At 35.3% G+C, this 10,000-nt stretch overlaps 1 protein-coding gene and 2 long non-coding RNA genes across 4 annotated transcripts in view; all 3 read left to right on the top strand.

The window, feature by feature from the left end:
• LOC124952279 overlaps positions 1-1,386 on the top strand; it is a 5,215-nt gene extending 3,829 nt beyond the window's left edge. The window contains exon 3 of the long non-coding RNA XR_007101852.1: positions 31-1,386. This is a non-coding gene — a long non-coding RNA (uncharacterized LOC124952279). The remainder of the gene's footprint in view (positions 1-30) is intronic.
• LOC124952281 overlaps positions 1-2,942 on the top strand; it is a 9,515-nt gene extending 6,573 nt beyond the window's left edge. Inside the window, exon 2 of the long non-coding RNA XR_007101854.1 lies at positions 2,605-2,942. This is a non-coding gene — a long non-coding RNA (uncharacterized LOC124952281). The remainder of the gene's footprint in view (positions 1-2,604) is intronic.
• Positions 1-10,000, top strand: part of LOC124952273 — an 87,346-nt gene that overhangs the window by 47,473 nt on the left and 29,873 nt on the right. The window lies entirely within an intron of this gene.

The following is a 10,000-nucleotide window of genomic DNA, read 5'->3' as shown; positions in this document are numbered from 1 at the left end:
TATTTATTCTTTCTTTCATGTATCAAAAAGGCGATCGCGTAACGTTCGATCGAATAAACAATGAATTCATGAATGAGGAAGAGAGAGAGAGAGAGAGAGAGAGAGAGAGAGAGAGAGAGAGAGAGAGAGAGAAGAATGAATAAAAGGAACAAAAATATGTTTATGCAACTCGCGTTCAACTAAGTAATTACGATCGTTTGTATTCGAAAGAGACACACGCATATAGACACGATATACACATATATACATATATATGTATACGCACATAGAATGAAATACTTCATACGCATACTATATATAAAAACGTAAGAGAGCGTAAATAGATGTGTATATATATATATATATATATATATATATATATACACCCCGTTAAATGTACTACTCGCACACGTTGTCGTTTTTTCCTTTTTTTTTAATACAGGAAGAAAAAAAATATGTAAACGAGACGCTCCCTAACTCGTGATCTATCGATCGATCTATCGATCGATCTATCGATCCTAAACGATTCGTACGAGAATAAGTTTTTTCTTTTTCTCTCTCTCTCTCTCTCTCTCTCTCTCTCTCTTTCTTTTTTACGTTCAGAGGACGAATAATTTTATAAATGATATAACTATAAAAGTATAATATATATGTATTTTTTTTTTCTTTAAAGCAGCGAAATTAAATTAATTCGATGGGAATAATATTAGTATTAGTATTAGTAGGATCGTATCTATGTATAATATAATATATTGCCAAAGAATCGTCTACCTTGAAGCGGCAATTTAGCGAACGAATGAACGAACGAACGAACAAACGAACGAACGAACGAACGAACGAACGAACGAACGAACGATCGATCGATCGATCGATCGATCGATCGTTATAATCATCGCGATAATGTAATTACCGGTGTTACATAACAGCAACTATGCGAGCGTTAGGATAGATAGATACATGGACTATTACTATCTATAGTACACTAACGATGCGTTTGACGTGCGTTGAGTATAATTACTAAAATGACATGGCACGGTCGCGCTTTGCCCGGTCGAACAACATTATGACGATATTAAATCGTGGCCCTCCTCGTTATAATCTTCATTCATTTTATTATTTTATTTTTTTTTTTCTTTTCTTTCTTTTAGTTTGATGATTTTCAAAAGAAACGATATCGTTCAAATAAACGACAATTAACTCATCGTAGTCCTCCTCGTAATCTTCGTAATCATCGTAGTAATACTCATCGTTTCTTTGGTCAGAATTACTCCGATGCCGTGTTCTCATTTAATTAAGAGTAAAAAAGATAGAGAGAGATAGATAGATAGATAGATAGATAGATAGAGAGAGAGAGAGAGAGAGAGAGAGAGAGAGAGAGAGAGAGAGAGAGAGAGAGAGAGACGATGGTCACAATTTTTCATTTCTCTCTTTATATACCGTTATTTTCCTCTTTGCGAAGGAGAAAGAAAAAGTAAAAAAGAAAAAGAAAAATAGATAAATTAAAAGAAAAAAAATAAAGAAATAGAAGAAATAAAAAAGGAAAAAGCTCAAGAGAAAGAGAGAGAGAGAGAGAGAGAGATACTTTGGTCTTTTCCATCGACGCGGCAGGTCATTTTCAAAGGGGTCTCTCTCTGCCCCCCACCCATTCCCCCCTCACTATCCCCACCCACTCCTCCGCGACCGCAGCCGTGGCCAAGGTAATCCAAACTTTCCTTCGTAGGAAAGAGTTTGCACAGCAGGTTTTCCTGTTTTTAAAAGCGCCCCTCGAACATCAAAGCTATTTCTCTCTTTCGTTGCTTATTTCTCGAAGCAAACGTGGGATGGTGATGGTTGGGATCGAGGAGGACGAAGAGAAGGACGGTGCGATGCTACGCGGGTTGGAAGAAAGAGGAGGGAGTTGGATTTATAAGGGGGGTAAGTCGTGGCAGATGGTGGTGGTGGAAAAAGAAAATTTTTTGTTCGTACGTTTTTCTTTTCCTTCTTCTAATTTTTTTTCTTTTCTTTTTTTTTCTTTTCTTTTTTTTTTTTTTTTTTTTTTTTTTTTTTTTAATTTTATTTCTCTTTTATTTTTCTTTATTTTTTTCTTTCTTTCATTTGTATTTTTGTTCCTTCGTCTTTTCTTTCATAATATTAAAATGCTCGCCGCGTAGAAATCGTTTTTAGGAAATTGTTCGATGTGAGAATTTCGAATTAGGGAATTGCGAGATTTGCGAGATTTGCGAGATTTTCGAGAGGAATGGTATATCTCGACGTTAGCAGTAGCATCATCGTTGACGTTGACAGCCGCCCGTTTCCGGGGGATGAAATCACGAGTGATATTTACGCTTGCTCCCATCCCTCCCCAGCCACCCCTTCACTCCAATTCTACACTCCTACTAGCCCATCCGTACCATACTCCTCCTCCCTCCCCCCTCCATTCCTCGCTCGACCGTATTAGGATTTACTACCGTGTTCGCAAATTTACCTTCCATCAAGGACGTAATTTTACAGGGATGGAAGGGGGCGGTGGATAAAATCCGGAGATAGCCCGTGAACCTAACAAAAGTCGATCTATTAGACGATCGTGATAGGATGATAGCCGCGAGAAATTTTCGATTAAACTTTTCCACTTCGGGAAAAAGAGAGGGAGAGAGAGAAGAGAGAGCTTTAACATCGTGTATAGTCCCATATTCGTTTTTTCACTTTTAATGAATAAAAATTGAAAAGCCAAAAGGGATTCTCTCTCTCTCTTTCTCTCTCTTTTCATTCTCTATTCGCTTTTTGGTTCTCCACTTATTCGCTTCTTAAACTCGTTATCCCATATTGGCTATTACGGTCATCATTCAGTTATACACATTCGTGTCATCAGAATCATAGAAATATGTGATAAGAATCTGGATGTTTAATTTAACCAAAAAAAAAAAAAAAAAAAAAAAAAAAAAAAAAAAAAAAAAGAAAAAAGAAAGGAAAAAAAAAAGAAAACATGAACGAGAAATGAACACTTTACAGGGGAAATAGCAGAGATAGAGAAAGAGGAAAAGAAAAAAAGAAAATTATTGAAATAATTAAAAAAGATACCAAAGAAAAATTGTTCTATCTGGCGTGGACAAAATGTTGTTAGTACGACTTATTATTATTAATAAGAGAAATCACTAAACGCTTAGCGGTAATTCAATACGTACGTCATATAGTACGTGAAACCGACATTGATATCACACACACACACACATACATTCATACATACATATATATATATATATATATATGTGTGTGTGTGTGTGTGCATACGTACAATATAACTACTAACAAACCATAAACCCCGTTGCATTCGGAGAAATTGAAGTTTTAAAACGTGATCCCCTCACACATATAGACATAGACATATTTATTGCGCTCAGTGAAACGTTGAAATATGTAACAGTCAACTTGAATGTGTCGTATGGGCTTTCATCGTAAGGAGTTTCCTCTTCCTTTCGAAGCGCAACAAGACCGGAAACGAATAACGATATCAATTTGATGAGATATATCGCAAAGAGATTTTTCGAGATACGTACGTTTGCACACACACACACACACGAATCATGTAAATATATACTACATATATACTATATCACATACATATATTATATAGTAACTCTCGTTGCCTACATAGTAACTTTTGATCGCGTTGAACGTGTCACGTACGTCGAATATTTCGATACCTTGAAAATTCGTATCTATAGATATTTACTATTACTAGTAGACAGTTATATGTTTGTATATTTGGATGATAGTATGTGTGTGTGTTCGATTATATTTAAAAACATACACACGTAAATATACATATACATATACATATATATATATATATATATATGTATTTATGTATGTATATATGTTTATGCATACAACGCACAGGATAGAAGTGGTAAGCAATATCGGAGAATGCTTCGATGCTTCGATGCTTCGGTAATATGCAATACCCACTCTCTCTTTCTCTCTCTCTCTCTCTCTCTCTCTCTCTCTGTCTCTCTCTCTCTGTCTTCCCCTCTTTCAGTCTCTCCTTCATCCTCTTGCAGTAATGCCCCGAGATCGATCAGTGCGAGACACGATACGTGTCACTCCTCATGAAACTGCATCCTCTTTGCCATACGATATATCCGTTCTCTCTCTTTCTCTCTCTCTCTCTCTTTCTATCTATCTCTATCTCTGTCTCTGTCTCTGTTTCTATCACTGTCTTTCTTTCGCGAACGAAGATTCTTACGATTCTTCACCGTTCGACTTCTATTCGTAAATCGAAAAGACACTCGTAAATCTTGTCGAGTTCTTTTATATACTATAGATACTCTTATAGATATTCTTGAGTTAGATTCAAGAGTATTATAAATAAACGTAAAAGGATAGAGAAAAGGAGAAAGAGAGAGAGAGAGAGAGAGAGAGAGTGAGAGAGAGAGAGAAAGAATGCTTGCTAATATTTTACGTACTATAATCTCACGTTACCGTTTCTATCTCTTTTTTTCCTCTCTCTCTCTCTCTCTCTCTCTCTCTCTCTCTCTCTCTTTCTCTTTCTCCGTCTTCGATTAGGAGAACGAAACGATAAAGAGGAACGCGTTCTACCTTTTATCGTTCACATACCGCACTCGAAATGAACTCGAGATAACGTTAAGAGACATTCCAATGGTGGAATAAAAGAAGGAGTAAGAGGAGGAGAAGGAGGAGAAATAAGAGTAAGAGTAAGAGGAGAAGGAGAAAAGGAGAGACGAGAAGAGAAGAAGAAGAAGAAGAAGAAGAAGAAGAAGAAGAAGAAGAAGAGGAGAAAAGAATAAAAAAGGAAGAAGATGGAAGAGATCTTAGAGAGCATTCGTCACGATGAAAGGAGATAACAACAACGGCTCGTAGTAGTTGTGTCCGGTCAAGTATAGTACGAAAGTGGCAGTAACGAATAACTGAGGTGGTGCATTAACTCTTAAAGCATATTAGTCGATGCTTCTGATAAATAGTATCGTTTGCCTCATATACATATATATATATATATATAAAAGTATATATATATATATATATATATATAATGGTCTCCTCGTTACAGTTTCAATGTTACCGATACCCTCCACCCATACTCGCTTTTACAATTATATTAGGGGAAAAGTTCGATGCAACGAAACTTTGCTCATTGAGTGTTCAATGGAAAAAAAAAAAAAAAAAAAAGAAAAAGAAAAAAAGGATTGAATTAAATGATGCACCGTAAAAAGATGACGAATATTTCATTAACGGGAAATTAATTGAAAGTACGATTATTATTAAAAGGCCCAACAAGCGCGGAGTTTACTAATTGGTAAAGAAATCGGGTTTTTTTTTTTTTTTCTTTTTTATTATTCTCCTTTAATTTACTTCTTTCTCTTTTGTATCATTTCGAAAATCCGTTTTCGAACGAGAGAGAGAGAGAGAGAGAGAGAGAGAGAGAGAGAGAAAGAGAGAAAGAGAGAAAGGAATAAGGAAGTTATCGACGAAGAAAAGGTTCTTAGCTATCTATCAGAACGTAACGGTAAACTGGATAAGAGTGGATAAGAGGGTTGAGAGAGACTATCCATCGACGAGATTCTCTCGTGGAAAAATATTGACTAACAATGCACCGGTCGATCTTTTTCATTCAAAAAAATCTCCTGGAAAATTATATTCGACATTTGTTCGCGCGTTATATCTTCGTTTAACTGGAGTAATATACATACATGCATACATACACACATACATACATACGTATATATATATATATATATTATAAGCTTATTTCTCTTGTGAAGGATAGCGAGATAGGTAGAACGGATGGTTGAGAGAGAAAGAGAGAGAGAGAGAGAGAAGAAAGGTTGTTATAATAATTTATGCGAGGAGAGTTTACGAGGATAGCAGGTACCTACCCTTCGCGATTAGAAACGTCCTACGATCCTTCTTTCTTGTTCAAACTAAACATTGTGTTTTTTCGCTGCTCGTGAACGTAAGAGAAAGAGAGAGAAAAACAAATAGAAAAAGAAATATATGTATATATATATATATATACAGATAGATGGATGAAGATACGAGGGTGAGAGGAGTAAAATGTACGTGCAAGCCTCGCTATTCTTTTCAGTAGAGATAAAGCACAAACCAGCCACCCTCGACGACCTCGAGCTATGGGCCAGTGACGTTAGTGGTGTAGTAATCGTGTATAGTAGTGATAATGTGGTAGTGGTATTGGTGACGGTGACGGTGATGGTGTTGTTCATTGGAAGGGAGGAAAGAGGAAAGGAGGAGGTAGGTAGGGTGGGGAGAGATAGGAGGATAAATCCCAGGGGTGGTTTTGACGCCAGCAACGTGGCGCCTCGAACTACCAAACTTCGAAACTCGCGACGTCAACTTTAAACGTTCTCGTAGGAACGAACTGAACTTCAAAAAGTTTCGACCACACGATCACCTTCCCCTTAACTTCCCCACCATCTTTACCTCTCTCAACCCTTCTACTCCTTTCTTACTTCCTCATCAAGAAACTTCAGGTTAAACTCGTTCTACGTACGTGACAACGTACCGATGATGATGATTCTGTTATTGGATATACATATATATGTATACGTAATTTTTTTTTCGATATTACTACGTATACGTACTTACATATATGTACATATGTGTGTATATATACTGTATATATTATTAAATTTAAATAAAAAAGGAATAACAAACGAAAGAATGAAAGTATACGATTCTTTAAAATTTCTTTATTCTCTATCGTACGAAAAATGTTGAAAATATATATATACATATATATATATATGTATATATATACATACATATATACATATAGGTACGCGCATACACACATGTATACGATAGGATCCGATATCTTCGGTATCTTGAAGATATCGAATTCCTCTGTAGTCAGTGCTTTCGTAAGACAGTTTAGCGCCTTCTTGGCGTAATTTCGATCTTGTGTTGTTTCATCGTTGTGTGGCAAAACGAGGTTTCGAAGTTCGCTCGTTCGTATATACCTTGGTTAAATATATACATACATATTTACGGTGAGTTTCGCTCTTATCAGTTTGCTCGTGCCAACGAGGCACGTTCCATCGTTATCAACTAGTTGCCTGTGTTTTATATATATTACCAAACGAACGATCGTACCGTTTCTATCTCTCTTTATTTATTTATTTCTTTTATTTTCGTTTTCTTTTTTTTCTTTTTTTTTTTTTTTTTTCTTTTTTTAATTTTCTCTCTCTCTCTCTCTCTCTCTCTCTCTTTGTCTATCTGTATCTCTCTTTATCTATCCTTCTCTCTCTCTCTCTCTCTCTCTCTCTTTTTACAATATAAAAGATAAGTTTTCTTTAATTGTTCTATTTTATGATCAAAGAGACTCGACGAACCTTTTCATATCAGATCCATTCAGTTATCTTTTAACACAGGTATGATAAAAAAAATCTTACGTAACAAAATACTTCCCGAGTCGTCGATAGATCATCGATAAATCAAACATTTTCATTCTATCTTCGATTGTCTATTTTCCCTTCCTTTATTTATTTTCTCTCTCTTTCTCTCTCTCTTTTTCTTGTTTTTTCTTTTTTTTTTTTTTTTCATAATACCGCCATTATACTGTATAATATACTACTTTCTCGAAGTACTGACGAGACTTTTTCTCTCTCTCTCTCTCTCTGCTCTCTTATACATACATACATATATATATATATATATATATATATATATATATATATATATACACCTATCTATCTCTTAAAACTATTCGAAATACCAAGCTGAGTTCTCTGAACGTATACGTCAATACACCGTGAAAGATTCTTATCGATACTTCCTACTTTATATTATAAAAGAAACTCTGAACAATGAGCAAGAGAACATAATACCGTAGGAGATGAAACTCGCTTCGAAGGGTGAGAGGGAGGGGGATCGAACTCTCGTTACGACATTGTATATCTCATTGTAGTCGTAGCCGTAGTCGCGTAGTCATAATCGTAGTCATAGTCGAAGAATAAAAAAAAAAAAAAAAAAAAAAAAAAAAAAAAACATTATTTGCATTCGTATCGAGAAATATCGAAAGATTCTTGAAAGAATCCTACGCGGTGCACCGTCGAACTTTACTTAGCGACCTTTCGATGAATCTAGAGAAAGAGAGAGAGAGAGAGAGAGAGAGAGAAAGAGTCAGAAAGTGAGAAGGGAGAGGGAGTAGAGAAATAAGAAGGAAGGAGAAGTTTGTCAGGCTTAAAGAACGCATCGACATAAAAAAAAGAATGCTTTCTGATAATCTTTCTTTCACCTCGTCGTCGACCCAAATTCACGTTTTGCTGCTCTTTGCTCCCCGTCATCAAGGTGGAAACTTTTATCTCTCTCTCTCTCTCTTTTTCTCTCTCTCTCTCTCTCTCTCTCTCTCTCTCTCTTTCTCTCTTTATCAGTGAAAATTAGTGTGCGTTACGAGAACGTATTGTACGAACGAACGAACGAACGAACGAACGAATTTGATACCACAAATGCCGATGGTAGAAAGAGAAATATAGATAGTCGTACGCCAACTGATTTTAGTACTTATCGATTAAACCTGACCCGGATATATCAGTGTCGCTTTGAGCACAAAACCGGCTAATCGAGAATTAATGGCATCACATCACACCGCACTATACCGCACCGTACCGTACCGCACCGCACTGCACCGCATCGCATCGCATCAAGCAATGCTTTACCAACGTGGAAATTCTTCCTTTCTTTTCTTTATTTTTCTTTTTTCTCTCTCGTTGTTTTGTTGTTTGTTTGTTTTTCTTTTTTTTTCTTTTTTTTATTTTTGTTTTTCTTTCCCCCGTGTGTTTTTGTTATTCTTCCTCGCAAACCGATTTACCCGTTGCTCTTTACTTCTTCTCTCTATCTTTATCTCGTTCTATTTTCTTTCTTTTTCACTGTAAAACAAGTAATGTCCTGAAAACGCGTTCTCGATTAAGCCATTAAGCCACCTTCGACCTTGATTTAATTTCCAAAAAAAATTAAAGAAATAGAGAGCGAGAGAGAGAGAGAGAGAGAGAGAGAGAGAGAGAGTAAGAGTTTTAGAAAGGGAGAAAACGTTAATTGAAGAATATAATAAAAAGACTTGAATTTTGTTTCGATAGAAAATTCAATTGAAATTATATCATTATTTCTTAAACTTTTTAACATTGCACCAACTTACACTTTGATTTAATTTTAATTTCAAAAAAAACAGGGAGATTTAGAGATTTAGAGAGAGAGAGAGAGAGAGAGAACATTTATTGAAGAACATAATAAATAAAAAAGTAAAAAAAAATCTGAGGAATAAAAAATTCATTTTTAATTATTTCTATATTTCTTGAACTTTTTAATATCCCACTATCATAGAGTTTGATTTGATTTTAATTTTGAAAAAGAAAAAGAAATTAGAGAAATGGAGAGAATTAAAGAAAGAGAGAGAGAGAGAGAGAGAGAGAGAGAGGGAGAAAAAAGAGAAAACGTTAATTGCAGAACATAATAAAACGAATTGAAATGATTGTTCTTTAATTTCGACTCGATAGAAAATCTCATTCGAAATTATTTCTTTGTTTCTTAAATTATTCACCATCGCAACACCTTCGAGTTTGATTAAATTTTAATTGAAGAAAAAAGAAAAAAAAGAAAAAAGAAAGAAAGAAAAAGAAAAAAGAAAAAGGAGAGAAAATAAAAAGAAAGAAAAAGAGAGAAAGGAGAAAAAAAAATGAATAAAAAGAAATAGGGAGTTCGAGAAAGAGTTACAATTAATGGTATACAGGAAGAGACAAAGAGATAGAGAGAGAGAGAGAGAGAAAGAGAGAGAAAGAGAGAGAGAGAAAAAGAGAGAGAAGAAAAATAAAAAGAAATAATTGCAGCATTCTTTGAGTAAACACGTTTTTTCTTCTCGTGCCGTATTTTATTTCCTGTTAGCGCATACTTTCAAGGCTGGTTTCCTTGGTTAACCCCCATGAGAGAGAGAGAGAGAGAGAGAGAGAGAGAGAGAGAGAGAGAGAGAGAGAGAGAGATAGGGTCGATGACGTTATTTAAAATAGAACGCTTGGTG

Source organism: Vespa velutina, chromosome 10, assembly GCF_912470025.1.
Source record: "Vespa velutina chromosome 10, iVesVel2.1, whole genome shotgun sequence".
NCBI lineage: Eukaryota > Metazoa > Arthropoda > Insecta > Hymenoptera > Vespidae > Vespa > Vespa velutina.
Note: the sequence above shows the minus strand (reverse complement) of the source record. Positions and strands in the feature narration are given on the sequence as shown.